The 22,659-nt window shown below is 33.1% G+C and overlaps 1 long non-coding RNA gene across 1 annotated transcript in view; it reads left to right on the forward strand.

The window, feature by feature from the left end:
- The first annotated feature begins 218 nt into the window (after positions 1–218).
- Positions 219–22,659, forward strand: part of LOC145291440 (uncharacterized) — a 42,910-nt gene continuing 20,469 nt past the window's right edge. Inside the window, exon 1 of the long non-coding RNA XR_013869415.1 lies at positions 219–345. This is a non-coding gene — a long non-coding RNA (uncharacterized LOC145291440). The remainder of the gene's footprint in view (positions 346–22,659) is intronic.

The raw sequence follows: 22,659 nt of genomic DNA on the forward strand, positions 1-22,659 counted from the left end.
AATGAGAGAAGACGTGAGAAAGAGAGAGAGAGAGAGCAAAAAAACATTAACTCGAATAATGAGTAGTGGGAAGAAGTAAATACTATATATATAAAGAGAAAGGTGGCGGAAAAAAATAAAAGAGCGATAAACAAATGCACGATCTAATGAGAGAGGGGCACGCGCAAAAGAAAGAGAAACAGAAGGTTGATATAGAGAGGGGCACGCTTGTGTGTTAACCTACATTGTAACTACTTTACGCTGCCCCCCCCCCTCTCCTCCAAACGTCTACCGGCAGAGCATGGCTGAGTTGTAGTACTAACGTTGCTAGGGTTTTTTTAGTCGCTTTGGTTTCGCTGTTTTCGAGTAAGTATTATCCATTTTTAACCCCTATTTTTATTGTTTATAAACATATTGGAGCCTTCTGGATATTACAGTGTGGTCATTTTTACTTATAAATGTACGGATCTATAAGTTTTGTTGGGTTCTCAAACAACAGTTTGCTTTTTATCCGCGAGTTCTTGTTAAATGCGTGTGTGAAAGAAAGCCGACTGAAATAGATTTCTGTATTTTGTTTTAATATATTTTTCTTTTAATGTCGGACGTCTTTCTTTCTCCTCTCGCAACTGTTAGAATTGTTTCAAAATTTGTTGTTTTTTTTTTTTAAGCAATTGCCCCAAACTTTTATATAAGTTGGATAAGTTTTTATTTTTTAAATTTTTTGTTTGGTGTTAAATTGTTTATTAATTATAAAAAAAAAATGACTCTCTCATATATAAAGCGAACAAACACTATCATTCGTTTGTTGGCTTTTTATTTTATTTTCGTTTTCCCCGATTCGACTGGGTTTTATTTTATTTTTTAATAAAGTCTTCTTTTTTTAAAGTATTTGCGCAAATTCTGCGATAGTTAGGCAATATGGCGAAAGTGGTTTCTTTCTGTTTCAATTTTCTCCTTTATTTAAAAAATTAAATACAAATGTTTTTAATTTTGTGTGTTACAAAAACACAACGCTACCTTTTTTAAAATGAACATTTTTTGTTTAAAGGCTAATTTATTTGCAAAAATCTCATTTTCACTTGATAAAAAAGAAAAACAAATAACATGAAGTTTATATTCCAAAATGTTCATCTTACCGTTTTTTTTTTTTTTGTTTTGTTTTGTTTTTTTGGGTCAATTTTTACAACGTGCCCCTGACCCAGTGCATTATAAACACCCCAACCGCTCCATGTTAAGAACGGCTTTCGGAATAAACACTCCCTCCCCAACCTCGAAAGCCGTTCTTAACATGGGGAGGTTGAGGGGGGGGTTATTCCGAAAACCGTTCTTGGTGCTAATGCAGAGAGTGATTCAGTAGCGCGGATGATCACTCTCAGAGTGATCATCCGCGCTATTTTTTAAATCTTATTTTCACGTTTAATTAAAGTTTTGTTTTTATTCAATTGTAAGAATAGTACAGAATAGCCACGAAACACCCTCACCTCCCCATGTTAAGAATGGCTTTTAAAATAACGTTATTATTTCAGCACGGATCACTCTGCATGAGTACCCCGTTCTTAACATGGGGAGGTTGGGGTATTTATAATACGCTGGGGCAAAACGTTGTAAAAATTGACCGTTTTCTTTCAGCATGTTCAATTCTTGACAGCAGCTTTTTCGTAGCGCAGAAACAATCGTATAATTATTATTTCAAATTTTGAATATTTTCCGCCTCGACTCATCATAAAATTAAGAACTCATTAACTTTGAAAAGAAAAGAAAAAACGAATTTCGGTATACTTAAATCCGTGAAAAGCCGAAGAGTAACTGCATCGGGCTTCATGATATTTGCACCAAACAAACCTTTACGTCTTTCTTTGATTGAAATTGAGAAAAATACACTTGAAAAATGGCAACAACAAAACAAAACGGCCACCGAATTTTACCTGGTGTCGTGTTCATCTGTGTGAAAACTGCTTTTCTCAATTTTAGAGGCGTAATACTAACTGGATTTTTGTTGGAAATGATTCCAACATAAAACTACTTTTAGTGTCTAAACAGATTTCGGGCATTTTTTACTATAGGCAACAATAAAAAAAATCGTTAAGAAACAAATATATAATTTAACAAATAAATGTTACCAAAGGCAAGATAAATTGCTCTTCTAGCTACCTGTGGTGATAATTATTGAGTGGTTGAGCGATTATGGAAATTCTAAAGATGACAGCCCCATGTAGGCCATTTTGTGTCGATTTAACCTAAACGTTCGGCGTTACTTTTCAAACTTAAATACTTTGAAATAAGTCACACACACACACACACACACACACACAAAGAAAAAAAAAAGGATGACAAAACTTACCCAGATAGGTAGAAGAGTGATTTATCTTACCTTTGGTAATATATATATATATATATATATATATATATATATATATATATATATGTCTCTTGACCACTTTTTTGATTTGTTGTCTTATAGTAAAAAGTGCCCCAGATTTTTTTAACTTGGGTTATTCCATAGCGAAACTGCCAATTTTGTTTTTAACTTTGCTAAACAGGCAACTTTTATGCGCGTAACTAACGTTTATTTATTTATTCATCTGAAATAATGGAAAGTGGGTTAAATTTTAGACAACATCCTGTATAAAGATGAGTTTTATCTCAGCAGAAGAGAAGGTGGGTGTTTTGCAAGCAGAAAGGAATGTCTTTATATATCTACTGGTGTTGGCGAGATTCATTCCATCTTCACAAATGTAATATTCTTACGAATCGCGAGACGGAGATGATGCTAAAAAATAAATCCCACTTCATTATTCGCGTATCTTTTTTCGGTATTATTATACAAACACCGTGACAGCGTTAGGGTTAGGGTTAGGGTTTAGGGTTAGGTTTAGGGTTAGGGTTAGGGGTTAGAGTTAGGGTTAGGGGTAGGGTTAATTCGCTGTCACGGTGTTTGTATAGTTTTACCCTTTTTTCTTCCCCTTGATGACATAAAAAAATTCTTTTCCTGATTGTATCCGTCCATTTCTAACTTCCTATGTCTGCGAAATAGATTCCACTCCTAAAAAATAAAACAACGAAAAAGTGTTGGTAGAAGACCCCCGCCCCCAACAAAAGTTTGTTTATTACTTTATCATTATTTTATTAATCATGGCTCTTTTCTAGAATAGTGGCACCGCCAATATCGCTTATCTTTAGTTTTAGGACACAAAATGAACCGTTAATCGTTCACGGCGGCCTTTAATATAATAAAGAATTCCAAATCACTTCATAATTTCACCCGTTGTCTATTTACTTATCTCCCCGCGAGGACAGAGTATGAGACAAAGTCGGTTTTAAATCAAGCTCTTTCAAAAGGGCCCTTTGGGTTAAAAAGTAGTTGTGCAGTGTGCACTTATTGAACCGGAACCGCTCTATTTTTAAATAGTATTTTCAAGTTAATTAAAGTTTTACGATATCTTTTTTTAATTAATTTGTTAGGTGAAAGTATAAGAATAATTTAAAAACACCCTTCTCTGCCCATGTTAAGAATGGCTTTCTAAATAACGTTATTATTTCAGCACGGTTCAATAAATGCACATGTACCGACCGGTTAAAATAAAGATAAGAATTGTATCAGTCTAGAAGGATTTCTTCATTGACCGAAAACAAAAGTGTAGTTTACTACACTTTGTTCCTAGACGGTTGTTGCGCCTGCGGACACGTTTATGTCATCCAATAGACAAACTGTTTCGCTGTATCAATACGGCTAGACTAGCAACCACCTTAATCCAGATTTTTTTTTTTTTTTTTTTTTTTTTTACATGGCATATGGTAGTCACCATTTATCAAGGCCCGGAAGCCATTCGGGGATAAGGGTTATTGCGTGTACAGTAATCAATGTGAATCGTTAGTATTGGAGATTTTATAAAGTGTCTTAAGGGGGCGGTTCAGGAATTTGTTTATGTTGGGCTGTGAAGATTTCAGAGTATCTTAAGCCATTATTTAGATGTTCCTGTAGGTGCAGTAGTGTCCAGTGATCAATTTACGTAATTTTTGGAATATGATATCTCGTTCCATGATGGGTACGTACATCATAAATATTTTTCTGTATTTTCTTTTTAAAATTAAGTCGAATTATAAGTAAAAAAAAACAACCCTACTTTTTAATAAACAGTTTAAAGGCTAAAAAATCACTTTTGAATTTAAAACAATCACAAAGTAAAAAAAATATCGACCATATTTTACAAAGAAATTATAGTGACCCACTTTTTTAACTATCGTGACCGTTTGAAATCCGAAAGTAATTCATGGCTTAAACGTTTGAAGACCAACAAACTGAAGTCAAGAATTATGTACCTTTAAACAGAAATAAAACATTTTTCTATGTAACCTTAAGAACTAAAAATATGAAAATTTGGCATTTTAAACCAACAAAATTCAATAAGTGTTTCCAAAAGTAAGATACGCAACCGCAACTGGCGCAAACGCAACTGGACAGACAGATAATTTCTATTTCAACTTATTTTAAAACGTTAATTTATTGCGAAACAAAAGTAATGCCAAATTTGTTGAATTAAAATGAAAAAAAAAAAAAAATTGGCGGTCTCATTACAGCCATGTCGAGCTTTGATAATCGCTCAAAAATCGGAAATTAAACAAAATACTGGTAGGATATTACATTTTCATTTTCGCATGATTCGTGATCGAATGTTTTACTTCCGTTATTCTGTTTCATTTTCGAGTTTTGAACGATTATCGAGACTCGACATGGTTGTAATGGAACCACCATTTTTTTTTTTTTTAAGACAACAACTAAGAAAAGGGTAAAAAAATTTAAAATACATTGCAAATAAATGTTACCAAAGGCAAGATAAGTTACTCTTCTACATACCTGGATAAGTTTTGTGTATTTTAACGGAATTTTAAGCGTTTATTCAGTTCGAAAGACAAGTAGTGTCGAGTAGGTAAGTTAAACGGGCAATCAAGATGGCCGACGAAAGCGTGCTGTCTTAAGAGCGTCGATAATGGTTCCAAAGTGGAAAAATTAACAAACTGATAGAAATCCACCAATCCACCATATAAGTGTCATATATTGCGCTGATTTCTATCAGTATACCCGTATTATCCGATGTTTTGAAGTAACGCCGAGAGTCTTTTTTTATAATAAATAAGTACAGTGGAACCTCTACTTACGAAAGACACTACTTACAGAATTTTCAGCTCACGAAACCTGGCGTATTTTTTTTTTTTTTTTTTTTGTTCTTGCTTACGAAAAAATTTTAAGGATTGCGGAAGATACAAGTGACAGAAAAACTATTTTTCTGGCGCCTAACTTTTCGAAAATCTTTTAAATCGGGATTTTTTTTATTCGATTTAAAACTTTTTTTGTCAGTTTTTACGACGTGCGCCAGCGTATTATAAGCACCTCAACCTCCCCATGTTAAGAACGGCTTTCGGAATACCCCCCCGTGGTGTTTATTCTGAAAGCCGTTCTTAACATGGGGCACGTCGTAAAAATTTACCAAATTTTTTAGAAATTTTCTAGAAGTATTTGTTTATTTTTATCTGGAAAACATATTTTTCTTGGACTTTAAATTAATTTTTTTCTACTTACCCAACATAAATTTTAATTATTAAAAAAAAAAAAGAAAGAAAGAAAGATTAATGTATGCATTACAGCTTTTACCATATGTGGAGAATAAGAAAGATTTGGTTTATATTACTGTTCGAAAAAGTTGTCAAAAAGCAAATATATAACAAATAAATGTTATCAAAGGCAAAATAAGTTACTTTTCTGCCAAACTGGATATATTTTTTTTTGTTTTTATTCAATGTAACGTGTTTATTCAGCTTGAAAAAAATACAGTGTTTACTGTTTACCGATGTATTGGAAAATTCCAAATGGCGCCCGACTCTCTCTTTAACACGGTAAGTTTGGGAAAATGTGTTATAAATAAAAAAACTAGATAAAATACTATTAAAAACCCACCGAATATATGTCAACCTATGTCACGGTAACATATTGAACAGTAATACAAACCTGAAAGATTTTCTGTTTGAATTTCTATCCCACTGAAATTTTTGTAGAGTGGGGAAGTTTGTTAAGTACTTTTGTACCGTGCTGAAATAATAACGTTATTATTTAGAAAGCCATTCTTAACATGGGACGGGGAGGGTGTTTTCTAACTATTCTCTACTTTCACTTAATTTAATATAAAAGATATCGTAAAACTTGAATTTAACTTGAAAATATTATTATTTTTTTTTTAATTTAAAACAAATAGCGCGGTAACAAAAGTGCATAAACACCATTATTTTTCTTAGACATCGGAAATTTCTGTAAGAAATCTAAGCTTCAACCTCTGTCCCATCGACGTAGTGTTGCAGTGTTGCAGTTGCACTGTTGCATCCCTCTGCCTGTTCTACAAGTATTTTAATGGTGAATGCTCTGGCGAACTGCAGACACTTGTGACCCACGACGTAGACACCCTCGACAAACGCGACAGGCAGCTAAATCCCACCCCCACACAGTAGAGATCCCTAGATATAAAAGGTATTTCTACTCCAGTAGTTTCTTCCCCAGAACCGCTAAACTCTGGAATTCCATTCCAGGCCACTGCTTCCCCAACTGTACTCATATGCAGAAGTTCAAGTGTAACGTGAACCGACATCTTGCTGCCCAAATCCCTACCTAGTACCCCAGTAGTTGCTGCCCCTGATAGTAGCCCCCTACACCAAAGTGGCAATGTGCCTTTTTTTTGGGTGAAAATGTAATAAAAAAAAAAAAAAAGTAAATAATCCATTTTACTTTGAATCTTTTTTCTTCCGCACACCTGCATGACCATAAATTTGGTTGTGATCAATGATTAAAATAACTATCAAAAAGTTATGTCATATCTCTCAGTCGTTTTTTTTTTTTTTTGTTTAATAAAATTTTATATTTGGATGTCAAAGAAAAGTAAAAAAAAAAAAAAAAATTAATAACAAGTGAAAGTGTTAACGTTTAGGTTAGGTACTATTTGACTTTTATTTCATTCTGGTTTTACTCTTAATGAGTGTTTTCATAAGGAACGGATTAGACGATTTACGTGTAAAAACACCTTTCTGGATACAAAAATTTCAAGATACGAAAGCCAAGCCGGAAACCAATTACTTTCGTATCTAGAGGTTCTACTGTATTCCCTTAAAATTAATCTGCTTTATTTCTCATTCAGAGAAATCCTCCTCAACTACGGTTATTAAAAAAAAAAATTTTTTCTCCTAATCTAAAGCGCTTTCGCTTTTCTTAGACAAAGCTGAAACCCCCAACCCTCGTTAAAAACTGATCGTGTCTAACTTTTCCATCGTAGGGAGACGAAGACTCTTCTGGAGGACACTTTTATTATGATGGCACTGTTTTTAGAGGCGGAAACGTCTTTCTTTTTTTTTCTTTTTTTTTTTCTTTTTTTTTTCTTTTTTTTTTCTTTTTTTTTTTTTCTTTTTTTTCTTTTCTTTTCTTTTCTTTTTTTCTTTTTCTTTTCTTTTCTTTTTTTCTTTTTCTTTTCTTTTTTTGTTTTTCTTTTTTCTTTCTTTTTTTCTTTTTCTTTTTTCTTTTTCTTTTTTTCTTTTTTTCTTTTCTTTTTTTCTTTCTTTCTTTTCTTTTTTTCTTTCTTTCTTTTCTTTTCTTCTTTTTTTTCTTTTTTTCTTTCTTTCTTTTTTTTCTTTCTTTCTTTCTTTTTTTTCTTTCTTTCTTTCTTTTTTTTCTTTCTTTCTTTTTCTTTTTTTTCTTTTTTTTTCTTTTTCTTTTTTTTCTTTTTTTTTCTTTTCTTTTTTCTTTTCTTTTTTCTTTTCTTTTTTCCTTTTTTCTTTTCTTTTTTCTTTTCTTTTTTCTTTTATTTTCTTTTTTTTTCTTTTCTTTTTTTCTTTTTTTTCTTTTCTTTTTTTCTTTTTTTTCTTTTCTTTTTTCTTTTTTTTCTTTTCTTTTTTCTTTTTTTTCTTTTTCTTTTCTTTTTTTTCTTTTCTTTTCTTTTTTTTCGTGTGGATAAATATGTGTTTTTGCTGCATATTTAGAATTACAGTTATTTAACCCCCCCCCCCGAAAAACCTGAACAGATTATGTCCTCACCATGGAACAAAGATGTCATTCCAAAAATCACGTAAATTGATCAAGAATTTTTTTTTTTTTGAACTAAGAAAATCGATTTTGATGGTAAAGCTAGATGTAAGATTTTGATCGGCCATGTTGAATAAGCAAGACATAGGCAACTCATTTCGAAATATTGAGATCAAAATCAGCCTTATAAAGGATGCATTTAGTATTAAAGTCGTTAAAAATCGTTAATTTTTATTTTCTTAGTTAAAAACAATACTTGATCAATTTACGTGATTTTTGGAATATAACATCTTCATTTCGTGACGAGTACGTGCATCATAAAAAACCATACCTTTGTTTTTGTAAATAAGTGTAATTTTGAATAAGTGTCGTATTTTTTTTTTTTTTTTTTTTTTTTTTTACTAAAAGGTCGTAACTCATCTTTTCTGTTAATGTTTTAAAGTTTTGTTTTATGGCAAAACTCTTGAAGGAGGGATTTATTCAGAAAACGTAAAATTGATATCTAATTTTATATGGAGTCACGGTTCATTGAAACCAATCAATTCTGGCGGCCGTTTAATAACTGCTAGAGGGGAATCGAGTCATAGGTTCAATCTAATTTTGAAATATTTGTATTGATCATTCCATAATGAGTATTGTATGCAATCCTAAACTAGCACGTCACCTGCAACCCCTGAAAGGGACCCTTTGTTGATCCGATCATTCATAGTAATATCACCTGATTATTATTAAGGAAAAAAAAAACCGATCCAGGTTACCTTTCTTTGTTCTCTTTTTTTTGACAGCTGTGGACAGGTTTGTCTTTATTTTACAACTAATTGTACGTACCCAATGTTTTTTTGTTTTGTCCCCCCCCCCCCCAGTTTTTTTATTTTATCTAGCTGGGGATGGAACATCCTAGAGATGCCAGACGTTCACCCGATATCTCATATATTCCAACCGAGAGATCTTTTTTAGATTCCAACTGTCCCTTCCAGATGAATAAGAGAAAACACCAACACAACCAACAACAAAAAGCCAAGGAGGTAGAGATGAAGACAGCATTGTCATGGATTAAGTCAACAGCAAAAATAAAGAAACACCGACATAGAATTCTGATCCGCACAAAAATTTGACCTCAGGTCAATCCTTATTTTGTGCTCTCAGTAGCTAATCAGGCAGATATTCCCAAAAGGGTGCCCCTCCACCCCCAAAAAACACAAAAACACATAGGTGATACCCTTTTTCGCTTCTCTGAAACTTTCCCCACAGAAAAGACGTTTCGGGCATGTCTCTGCTCTATTGTCATTTTCATGGCAAAGGCTTGTCTGAGCTCCAATCTCTGGTCCCCCCTTGCCAAACTTTCACAAAAAAAACACTCGTCTAGACACAACCACTATCAGCAATTCCCCCCCTCTCTTTATCTGTGTCTAAATCTAAATGCAAATTCCATGAACAAGGCTTTTTCTTAGAACTGCCCGCCTGTGGAACTCTGTTCCATTGGTTGGTTGGTTGTTTTTGTTTTACGGCATATCAACCTTTTTCAGGTTATTTAATGCCGAATCTAGTTATTTTGAGAAACGATTTTTAATGGAGTATATATATATATATTTTTTTTTTTTTTTTTTTGAATCAAATTCTATTTAACCCATAGTTGGGACCCTAACAGGTACTACTACTCCGGGTCAGAGTGGACCTGGAAGCAATGGCAATTAAAGGGTGCCTCCACACTCCCCAAGGCCCGCAAGGTGAGGCCTCGCCATCGGATATAGTTTTAGGTCATATCCAGGACCTGTTCCATTGGGTTACTTTCCTGATGATTACAATGTAGTCATTTTCAAGTCCAATGGAATCAAATACTTGCTCAGCAGTCACCTTAAATAATCAAATTATACCAAATTTCCACCACTAACAATTACAATACTGCTGTCTCGGTGGCCATTGTACACTCATTAACCCTTATCCTTGAGTGGTGTTTAGCACTTGATAAGTGGTGACTCCCTTGTGGAAAAAAAAAAAAAAAGAATGAAAAGGCTTGGTGTGGAAAAAACACTGTCATGTGCAGCATTAGAGATGCATGTGCATCTCGCACATGTTGAGAGAGATGCGCCACATGTGCGCGTCACTAGAGTATTTGTACGAACATGCTAGTGATGACAATCGAATTATCCCACTTGAGGGTGGTAAAATTCGTGATGCTGGCGCAAGCTGCCCCAAACCTAAGTCTATTCCATTTCTGAAATGGCCCTTTCCCTGTTGACTGCAGTATATCACTGGTCATGTGCAATTCTAGGAGGTCCATACTCTCAAGTTTTGCCTTCTTGCTTTGAGAAAGAATTAGTTTATTGCTAATCACCTGTGGCACTTCTGCTAGGAAATTCTGACAAGGCTGCTCAGGCATTTTTTGCACCCTCTTTGTTGGTGCGCTGACTCTTGGTGTCACATTTTCCCATTACAAAGAAGTAGAGAAAAAGATTTATAATTGATCTCGTACATTCGTAAAAATGGTCCAGGTGGATTAACCATATGGCAATTACTGAAAAGAGAAACAAGAGAGGAGATTGCACTTTTCTTAAATGGCCTATTATTTAAGACTATGGCTTTGCCTGGGCATAAAATACGCTTAAATATGATATTTTAATTTGCCCAGATTCTGCATATATTATTATAGAATAGTGATTTTTAAAGTAAAAAAAAAAAAGAAAGTATTTTGGTGCCATCAGCTAGAATCGAAACCGAAACTTTAGCATTCAAAACTGGTGATGTTACCACTGTACCAACATGGCATGCATAAAAACCAATAAAAAATAAGCTAAGGTGAATGTACAAAATGTTTCACCATTTTTTTTTCAATTTTGACCAGTTAAAAAGAATTTTTACCGGCCGGTTTAACAGCCGGTAAAAAATCCAATCATTTGAGGTTCCGAACACTTCCCCGTGACTTTCAGTCTTGGAGAAGATAGTTTGAAAATATGGAGACAGACAGACTGACTTACGGACATATAGCCGTTTATATATTAGACTAGCGAGGGGAAGGGGCTTACCCGCTAGTAAAATATGCATAAATACATTTTAATTCATGCAGATCTCATATTCATTATTACATAGCCAATTCTCTATTGAATATTATATTGTACCTAATTTATAGTATTTATTTCAAAGTTTAAAAAAAATGACTTAGGTGCCGTCAGCTAGAATCAAAACCAAAACATTTAGCACTCCAGCCTTGTTCCCTATCGTTTGATCTATCGAAAAATAGAAAAATTTAAAATTAGACCACTTCAAACTATGAATGAATTTGCACATGCGCAAAAGTAATAGAAATATGATGGCAAGTTGAAATGAACATTTTGCATTTCAACTTGCCAACATGTTTCTGTACACATTAGTCATCCATCCAAACAGATATTTTACTCATTATAAACCATTCTTGGTGTATGATTACTATTTCCTGTTAATTTCAGTGTTATTTGATCAGTAGTTTAAGAGTTTATCGGTTAAATATTTACACACACATACATACATACATACATTCATCTACTGTTTTATTTATATAGAAAAGTTTGTTGGCACTTGTCTTAATGGAAAATGGCACAGCATTCAATTCTGGATAATTAGAATGTAAACAGGCTGTATATGGAAATGGTATGACTATGCAACCCCTCGGAACTATGAAGGAAATAGTTGAAAAGTGGCAAATATCACTACTTTCAGCCGTCTATTAAATAGTGACTGGTATGCAATTGTAGAATAACATTTCTGTAGATGGAACCACTCTGCACATCCTCAATGTGTGAAGAGTAACTGACTTTCTAGTTGACAATAAGAGTTTTTAGAATCAGTGTGATGGAGACCGAATTGCACTATTATGCACATCTGGACAAGAGATACTGTTACTGTATTTTAGGCATACAAACGCATTAAATATTTTATTTGGATAAAAAATATACAAAACTTTTTATTGAAAAATTTAACACAAGGCCAAAAAATGTGTGTTTGGGGGGGGGTAATATCTGTCTATTGCTAACTAAGCTAATCTAGCTAGTTCCTACTTTCACTCTTCTCTCACCAAAATACCACATTTATACAGTAGCACCTCAGGATACGGCATTAAAAATTAGCAACAAAATACAGTACAGTATATAATACACATGTATATAATCAAATAACATTATAAATAACACTGTAAGACAGGGCAAATAGCATAACCAAGGGCTGGAAAAACATTGTATTGCACATCATAACCTGAAAAAAAAAAATGTATCCTAGGGCCACACTATACTGTACATCCTTCATCCCTGATTAGGCCATAGCGAATATGGTATCTGGGCCTTTTTACCATATCTAATACGAGATATCCAGCATTTGAAGACGATTCAAAGACTGGTTACGAATGGTGCAGGGTCTATCGGATCTATGAAAACGGACTCGAGAAGCTTAATTTTTTCTCTCTTGAACACCGATGATTATGTGAGGATCTCATTTTGGTCTACAATCTCCTCACTGAGCATTATTATATACTTCAGGACCTTTTATTTACTCCTGCACAAAAAAGAGGACTATGCGGACACTACATGAAACTTTTTCATCAATGATTTCAATTGAACCGAAAGAGGGTAGCTTTCTCAATCAGAATCCCATGACCTCGGACTAGACTTCCAAATGAACTGAGAATTCTTCCTTCAAACTCCTCGGCCTAACATTCGCGGGTAATATAACCTGGAACAAATACATTGAGGACATTGCAAAGGCTGCTGCAAAGAAGGTGGGTTCCATCTATCGGGCTAGAAAACTACTCACACCTGAGAGTATCCTATACCTCTGCAAGGCCACCATTCGCCCATGCATGGAGTATTGTTGCCACATCTGAGCTGGTGCATCCACCACTAGCTTCTCTCACTTGGATAAGGCCCAAACAAAAGTTTTCAATCTAATAAGTCTCACTTGTAAACTAAGCTCAAACCCCTGTTCCATGGCCGCAATGTTGCATCTCTGTGCCTGTTTTACAAATATTTTAATGGAATATTCTCTGATGAACTCTTGTACTTGTGTCCCGTCGACGTACATATCCTCAACAAATTCGCTTAGCAACAAAATCTCGCTCCTTCACTGTTGAGGTCCGTAAATGCCAGAAAGCTTTCTAGTCTCATAGTTTCTTCCTGCTTCCCTAACTGTTTAAATGTAATGTAGACCAATATCTTGTTAATCTTTCCTAGGCATAGTCCCAAATAGTAGCCCCTTACGCACAAGTAGCGATATGCCTTGTTAGGGGTGAACGTGAGTAAAAAAGATAAAAAATAAATGCACTAACATTACAACAATTCAGGTGCTGGACTGCTGGACTACTGTGTCCTCCTCTCTGTCAATTTCTACCACCTTTACCCAACATGGCAACTGACTCTTACATTTTTTTAAATCTTTTGCCAAATGAATTGAATTGAATTCATCGATCACCGTGAGAAATCATGCTATAGCTAACCTACTTAAAATTCATTTTCCACATTATACAATGGGGGGAGGGGGGGGGAGGCTAGAAAACAAAAAAATTTTTATATGCAACTATTTACAATAAAAATAATGTTGTGGCGCTTGAGATGTGGTCAGAGATACGAATCCTGAGAACGTGCTGAAGACACCACAGTGAGAAGGAAGGTGTCACAAGAAGGAACTTGGAATGAAAGAAGTCAACATACACATTAAAAGTAAGTTTCAGACAAATATAGAAAACATCTGAGAAAAATAAACTGATGACAGTTTTATGGGAAGGCATTTTCTCTTGATTCATCAGCTAAAAAATAATAAAAATGTTTTCAGTGGATTTATTTTTCAATCATTAATGTGATTATAACTTTAATTGGTATATAACTTATTTATTTATACATACTATGTATTATTTAGCAATGGTATAATATATCATGGGTTTATTTGGGTGAATAGTTATTTATCTAGTATATATATAAAAGTGAGAATGTGTGTGTGTGTGTGTGCGAGGACACTTCTCAGCCTATATACTCAAGGATTTTTGATCTACAGACTTGAAATTTGGTATATAAGATATTCAGGCAAGAGGAAAACTTTTTAATTGATTTTCATCTGGAAAAATGGACTGCTAAGGGGGCAAAATTGAAAAATATGGTACGTGCGGTTGTCAGATTTTTATGTTTGATAACTGTTTCATGAATGTGCACGCGTGAATGGTTCACATGGCAGATTCATTATGTTAAAAAAAGGTAGGTTTGTCAAACTGACCTAATGGTCATCATATTTTTAGGTTTTGGTTTCGATCTCGGCCCGAGTAGTTTTTTTTTTTTTTTTTTTTTTTTTCTTACAAAAAATGAACTATTGAGAAAAAACATAATATTTGCATGCAGATGTCTCGGTTTCTATATGAATTAAAATATGTGTATTTTACGACCGGGCAACACCGGACGGTCTGCTAGTTTATTATATATTTTATGGCATTACATATTAATTACCTTGTATTGAATGGCTGAATTCGAAGATGTGAGGTGGCATGATGTGGCCCTTACTTGAAAGCACACCAAAAACCATAACCATGGCTGGAAACTTTGTTGGGCTGTGCTCGCAAGCATTAAACCAGATTTGCATTTTGAGAGTGCTGGCAATAGTCCTGTTGTCATAACTTGAATTGGTAGAGAGCATGAGTTGTACAGCGGCGCATCTCCGATCCTGTTCGTTCGTTGAACATTGTCACTTTCAGACATGATAGAAGGCTCTTATCGCTCATGAGATTTGTACACAACTGGCCAACTAATAGATGGTCCGCAACAGAAAAAGAAAACCGATTTTCATTAAATGGAAATGGAATCATGTTTTTTCTAGGGCGACAATTTTATCGTCCCACCCTGTAGAGATTTAATAAGCATGTAAACTTTAATGAGAGAAGGGATATACCTATAAGATACTATTCTGCAAAACTCCCCAATTATTGTTTTCACTTACAAGTAGATAACTGTATTAAACATAATCACGTTACCACACCGATTTTCCATTAGATCACCATAGTTAAGCAATGTTGAGCCTGATCAGTACCAGATGGGTGACTATTTGAGACTACTAGGTGCTGTGTGTGTTCAGGTAAATGAGTATATATAATAGCTCAGAGAGATAAACACCCTTGCGTTGCACAATTCCAGGTCGTCCTTGTGCAAGGGGTAGCACCTGTTAGTCTCCCTCTGATATTCTGGAGCGTTAGCAGGTTACCAAAGAGGGAGTAGATGGAGTTCCTTAGCTGTGATGAAGGCAATAAGGAGGTTCTATTAAAAAATCAAACCGGATAGAAAGAACTCATTGGTCTTGTACTGCAATCTTCTAATGATGATGTCACAAATAAAACACTTGCTTCCAATTTTGTGATAAGTCATGGAAGTAGTAAAGGTTAGAAAACTGTCATGAGAATGCTCATGTCACTGTGTAATCTAGTCTAACAAAATATAGCAGGACATAAAAATGTATTAGGGAGTAGGATATTACCTTATAAGGTACTCTTCTGCTAAACTCACCATTTAGTTTGTTTTTTTTCTTTTTAAATTGCAAATAGATGACTTCATTAATAAAACTGTACGTTTTTTTTTTTTTTTTTACAAGGAGGTCACCACTTATCAAGGCCCGGAAGCCACTCAGGGATAAGGGTTATTGCATGTACAGTACGTTGTACGTTAGTGTTGAGATTTCATAAAGTGTCTATCAGGAATTTGTTTATATTGGATTTGAAGACATCCAAGTTGTAGTCAGGTGGGAAACAGGCAGACGAAACAGAGTTCCACTGGCGTGCTGTTCTAAGAAAGAATCTTTGTTCATGGAATCTACGTTTTGATTTAGGCACAGATAGAGAGTGGGGAAAATTTTTGACAGTGGCTTCAGCTAGACGGGTGTTTTTCGTAAAGGATTGGCGGGGGGGACCAGAGATTGGAGCTCAGACGAGCATTTGCCATGGAAATAATGGTAAAACAAAGACAGGCTCACAACGTCTCTTTTGTGGGAGAGAGGTTGCAGGGAAGAGAAAAGGACATCCCCCACTAAGCCACGAAGTCTATTTTGTACTCTGTCCAGGCAGGATAGGCTTTCTCGCATAAATGTAATTTTGATATTTGTATTTGGATTCTTCAGGCGGCTGTTCTCAGCTTGAGTGTCATTTTCACATTTCGCTCAATGTAACCTCTAACATTCTTCAGGTGTATCATGTTGAACTCTGTAATCTGGATGAGATTTCAAACGGAACCCTTTATTTACATCATGGTTCTAGCATGCTCTTGTTCTGTCAGCCATGACTGGATAGACATCCCAAGTAATTCGCAATTGTATTTTTTGGTTGCAAGGACCCATGGCACAGTGGTTAAAGTACTTGGAAAAAATTAGTTGTAAAAGTGATATTCTCTTGACGGTTCAATTCCTCGCTGCGTCTTCTATCTACCAGGATAATTTTTTAGTGTTTTAATTTATTTTAAAGCTTTTATTCACTTTGAAACAAAAGTAGTGTCAACAATGGCGGTTTTGTTGCAGCCATTTGGACCCTTGATAATTACTAAAGATGAAAATTTAAACAAAATACTAGTAAAACATTATATTTTCACATGATCAGTGACATTGAATGGGTTTCTTCTAATATTTTGTTTAATTTTTTTTATTTTTGAGCACTTCAATTTTTTTCTTTTATCTTCCATTTATTTGTTGTATGTTTATTTTTTTTTACCCTTTTTGTTTGTTGGCTATTTTTATTTTATAAATGTAAATTTATATTATTCAATTAATTTATTTAGATTTAAAATAAACATAATTTTCTAGTTAATTATAATTAAACAGTCTGAATCATCTCTAATTCTATCCGTGTAAACGAAATCCCATTGTTGTTTTTTTTTTTTTTTTTTTTTTTTTTTCTTAGGACAAATTATTTCAATAATCACCCAGCAAGCAATGACCCCAAAAGCTCAAATGTAAAATTAGAAAAGGGGAAGAAAATAAGGTTGCACTCATGACCCTAGTGAATGTTTACGTGACCCCTATATTGAGGAGTGGGTGGGGGTTAAGCTCGTTTTGTGGTCATCACCTCTTTTCCTTCTTACCGGCGTTGTGTCTACAAAAACATGCTTAAACTCTTTGCTTTTATTTTCAAGCAAATTAAGTGTGGTAATCATTTTTCATTCTAGTTTTTCCTTTATATGATAGGGATGCGTGCAGAATTTCGTTTTCACACAAGTGCAGTTTAACTCGCCAGAAGTATATTTTTTTATATAACGAAGGGGAATCACCACTTATCAAGGCTCAGTCACTCGAGGATAAGGATTAATAAATGTATGGTGGTAGTGCACTAGTGCAGTAATTGTTAGTGGTGTAGATTGGGGAGAATTTGGATTATTTAAGGGAACGGCTCAACAAGAAGTTGTTTACATTTAACTTGAAGACAATCATATTGTAATCGGCCGGGAAGCAAACCAGTAGAACAGTGTTTTACAGGCAGGCAGTTCTAGGAAAGAAGCTTTGTTCGTATAATAAACGCAAATTATTGAAAATTACACAAATAAAATTATAAAAATAAAAATTAGTCTTTATTTAAACTTTTATAATAAATATCTTTATGAAGCGATTTTTTTTTTTTTTTAAATAGAACTAAAACAAAGCTCTACGAACAAATTTACCTTGAGTTGACCTTTGACAATTGAACATTTTTGTTTACTAGCCAAATAAAAAAGTTACTAGCCAAACCCATGTGATTTTTGGAGGATGACATCTTCGTACCATGACGAGTACGTACATCAAAAAGATTTTTTTTTTTGTGTGTGTGTGTGTGTGTTTTTTTTTTTACAAGGTGGTCAGCACTTATCAAGGCCCGGAAGCTACTCATGGATAAGGGTTATTGTAAGTACAGTATGTTAGTGTGGAGATTTTAGAGTGTCTACTTAAGGGGGCGGTTCATCGGGAATTTGTTTACGTTGGACTTGAAAACATCCAAGTTGTAGTCAGGAGGGAAGCAGACAGACGGAACAGTTTCACAGGCATACAGTTCTAAGAAAGAAGCTTTGTTCATAGAATCTACGTTTTGATTTAGGCATAGATAAAGAGTGGGGAAAGTTTTTGACAGTGGATTCAGCTAGATAGGTGTTTTTTGTAAAAGATTGGCGAGGGGGGACCAGAGATTGGAGTTTAGACGAGCACTTGCCATGGAAATAACGATGAGACAAAGATAGGCTTGCAACGTCTCTTCTGTGGGAGAGAGGTTGCAGGGAAGAGAAAAGGGCATCCCCACTAAGCCACGAAGTCTATTTTCTACATAAGTGTAATTCTAAATTCACCGAATTTTATATTGAGACTTGAAGGTATGAACATCTGAAATTTTTCAGATGTGTTTTTAGACGGTCTTCGTTAAAAAGTATATTGTTCTACTAAACCGTTTATTGTTTGAATAATTTGACTTTGCTCGATTTATTAAAAAAAAGTAAAGGTTGAAAAGACATTTTTTACTCAGTAATGAGATTTGGAAGATTTTCGGTAAAAAAAACAAAAAAACACACAATTGCCGAAAGATAAGCGTTTTAGTATTTCTAGTGGCCACTTAGAAAAATCCCTTCCAAATGTGACTGTTTTACTCGCAACATAAAGCTCAGTTAAAAAAAACTTTATTTGAACTTTTATAATAAATATACATGTTTATGAAAAATAAAACGCTTCACTTTTGTTTTTAAAAAGATTGCAAAAAGTGTTTTCATAAATCATAGTTTTAGTAAATATGAAAGTCATGCAGAGGTGAGAAAAAAAAAAATAAAGGCACCATTCTGAGCCCTCAGAATCGGCCATTAAAAATGCCATATATGAACTTGAATAAATCAACTTACTATCTTTCGAAGCTTATAACTACTTGAAAAATGTAATCCAAACCCTAATTTTTTTTCAATTAAAGAAGCAAAGACAATTTAAAAAAAAAATAACAAGTTTAATAGTAAATTATGCAATATTTGTTTTTTTTAAATCGGTTTTCTTTAAAAAAAAGATTTAAAGAAAATCAACGAAAATTTACTTACTTCGATTATAAAAAATATATATATAAATTCCAAAAAAATCACTTATCTATAAAAAAATTCTATTCAATGTGTACTTCCATTGTTCATTGTTAAAAATTTATACATATTTATACTTATATTCCATGTCCTTTTTAAATAAAATACTTTTTTAAACAAGGATTCCAAAAAAAAATGCGAACTCTTTTTTTGACTGTTCAAATAAAGGGAGACAAATCTTATTTTTTTTCACGATTATCTTACGGTGACTTATAAACGCCATAATTAATATCTCTTTTTATTGCGTGCTGTTAACCAAAATGAGTATTTTTGGGCCTCCATAAATGAAAAAAAAGCACACATTCACTTATAAGTTTTTGCCGTTAAATGAAAAACCCTGTCGCCCGAGTTTTTTTTTTTTTAATTCTTTTAATGAAATACACAAATTTTTGATCATTATATTTTATTTCTACTTTATCGAGTGAATTTTTTTTTTTAATATCTAAAAAAATAAAACATTGAATGAAATAGAAAAATTGTCGTCAGCATTCGGTATTTACTTGACGATATAAGCATAAAATGAGCTTTCATTAAAAAATTCAACATGGTTTAAAAAAAAAGTGTTTTACACTTTGGACTTTACAGGTAAATTTCCAAAAAACACTTCTTTTTGTTTTAAATTAGAATATTTTATTTATTGATCTTTTATCTTCAATTTGTGATATATAAAACTTTGGTGAGTAAATTAATTATTTAAATTTTAATAGACATTTCAAAATGGGGGGGGGGAGATTAAAAAACCGGTTGCCTAAAATATTATCTTCGGTTTATTGGAAAGAGCATAAAATTTCACATTGACCCTGAAAATATCATAAAAGTTGAACCAATAGAAAAATTTTGATAGATTTTTGAAGTTTAAAAATTGAAAAAGATTTCACTCGTAAAATTCAATTGATTTCATAAGTTAAAAAAAAAATGGCTGGTTGAACGCGCATTGGCACTTTGTAAACACTTTTTAAAAATAATAATAGTTATTATTTTTTAAACAACTTTAATAGTTTATTTTGGAAGTATATTCCATAAAGAAAATGAACAACCCACTTTAAAAAGAGAAATTACGAGTTTTTTTTAATATTTTATTCACAGTTAAGATATTGATGTTGTCATTCTGTAGATCTTCAGCTTAAATGGAGACGCCCTGATATTATTGTAGCTCTTTTGTTAAAACTGCAAAAGCTAGCAGGGACGCTCGGTGTGGTCTGGTCGTAAAATATGCTTAAATATGATATTTAATTCATGCAGATTTCATGTATATTATTATAGTCAGTTTCCTATCGATTCTTATATATTATAAAGTTTTGATTTCAAAAATAAAAAAAATATATATTCATATGACTTGGGTGCATCAGCCAAAACCGAAACCAAAACTTATTAAGAAAAAAAAAAAAAATATATATATATATAACTTGAGTGCCTTCAGCTATAATCGAAACTGAAACCAAAACTTATGAAGAATTCTTGGTAAAATTATTTATTAAAAGAAATGGCTGGTAATAAAAATTAAAAAACGGTCATTCGGAAGAATAAAGATGTAAGCATAACACACAAAATATCACACACGTTATCGTATTAATATAGAGCTGTTTCATGCATTTTAGGAAAGACAGCTGGATCTGACAGTATCAGGTGGTTAACAAATTTAAAACTTTATTTTCAAATTTCAAAATGTGACTAACTAAACACATATCGTAATTTTTTTAAATCTAATAATATATTATAATAGCTTTGTGGTTAGCACCTTTTCTCTTGGCCATCAGTAATTAACATTTAAATGTAAGGAAATCCAAGACTTCTGAAGCCATGTAAGCAGGCTGTCATAATCAGCTTTCTGACTTCGTATCAAACAACAGGAACTTGGAATGATGCATGTTTGCTAATTGATCGCTTATTCTCAATTCACCAAATAGGGCTCAATTTCATTTTCTTAAAGGGGCTTTATGACTATAATATATTTAAACATGTATTAATCATTTTTTTATACCTACAAACACTAGTGTTTCATGCTTATGCAATGATATATATGTTTAGTTTTTATGTAGATAAACACTTTCCTAAAAAATACTTATAAATAACCACAAAAATGCAAAAAAAAAAAAAAAAAATGACACAAAAACAAAACAAAAAAAAAAAATCACCAGTGATATTTTTAATTTTTTATGCTCTGTAAATTTTAAAGTATTTCTCGTCTGCATCAGAAGTTACAAATGTGGGGAGTGTTCAAGTTTCAAAATAACAAATGAAAAAATAAAAGTAAAAAATAATTAGAAAACGAAGTAGTAGTTTGTGTTAATGACATATATATATATATATATATGAGGATGTACCGATTATCAAATTGAACAATTACCGATTAATCGGCCGATTAATAGGTTTTCTAACAATTCTAGCAAATTTTGTTGTAATAAATGATACTAATATTAATAAAATTACATTGTAGACGAAGATAAGTTAACTCTCTCTTTTTCTTGCCAGTGAAAATATATCGAAGAGACATGTATGTTCTACACCATATTACCAAATAACAGGCATGACGAGTTGTTAGTATGTAGACTTGTATAACTGCACTGAATTTGAGGCAGATGTAAGCATATGGAAAATAAAATCACTGTCAAAGAAAATTATTCATCTTTCAGTTTTCATGTTAAGAAATTGTACAGTAAATTGCGAGGATGTGTGATCCAAAAATAAAGCATTCTTCATCAGTCATACTATTGTTCCTGATTTTCAGACTCTTGCTACCATTTTTTTCTAGTTTAGATAATGTATATTTTTTATATAAACTAGCATTTCAGCCTGGCATTGCCCGGGTGTTTGGAGGTGTATGTGTAGAAAAAAAAAAGCTGTAAATTTTTTTAACTTTGACCCATATTATGACCCCTTAACATTTATTGTTTTGGGATCAGATCAAGTTATTAAATTAGATCCATGTCCAAGGAACCTATATCTAAAATTTCAAGTGTTTAGACCTAAAGTTGTCGGAGGAGTTTGGTAGAGTCCTCAAAGGTCAAATCGTTGAACTTTGACCCTTTAACAGCCAAATTTCTGACCGAAAACGGATTACAAAGATTTATCCAAATCTCAGTACCCTGTATATCAAATTCCGAATCTGTAGACTTAAAATTGACAGACTTATTGTATAGGGAAATGTACACACACAAACATACGCACATACACACACAGACATATTCACTTTTATAGATTACTTATTAGATATCAGACATAAGTAATTTAAATGTGAAATATTAACTAAATATTGACAACAACCTTCAACTATTATGGCAACCAGTTTCTGTTGGAAGTATTTTGATATCAGTTACAAGAATATGAATACAGCTGCTTGCAAACCATCACATCAAAGGGTGGCAAATCAGAAAAAAACATTTACAACGACTAATATGTTAAGCCATTTTAGAAAGTTTCATTCCAAAGAAGCAAAAGTTGCAAATAAGAAAAGGAAGCGCAATGAATATTCAGGGACAGACATTTCGGAAACGAGTGGCAGCCACTAGAAGTTGTCAGCAAAACACTAAACTACTATAGAATTAATTTTAGGCAAAAAGAAAGTTTGAGATA

Source organism: Euprymna scolopes, chromosome 12 (genome assembly GCF_053919585.1).
Source record: "Euprymna scolopes isolate OS-2025 chromosome 12, ASM5391958v1, whole genome shotgun sequence".
Taxonomy (NCBI): Eukaryota; Metazoa; Mollusca; class Cephalopoda; order Sepiida; family Sepiolidae; genus Euprymna; species Euprymna scolopes.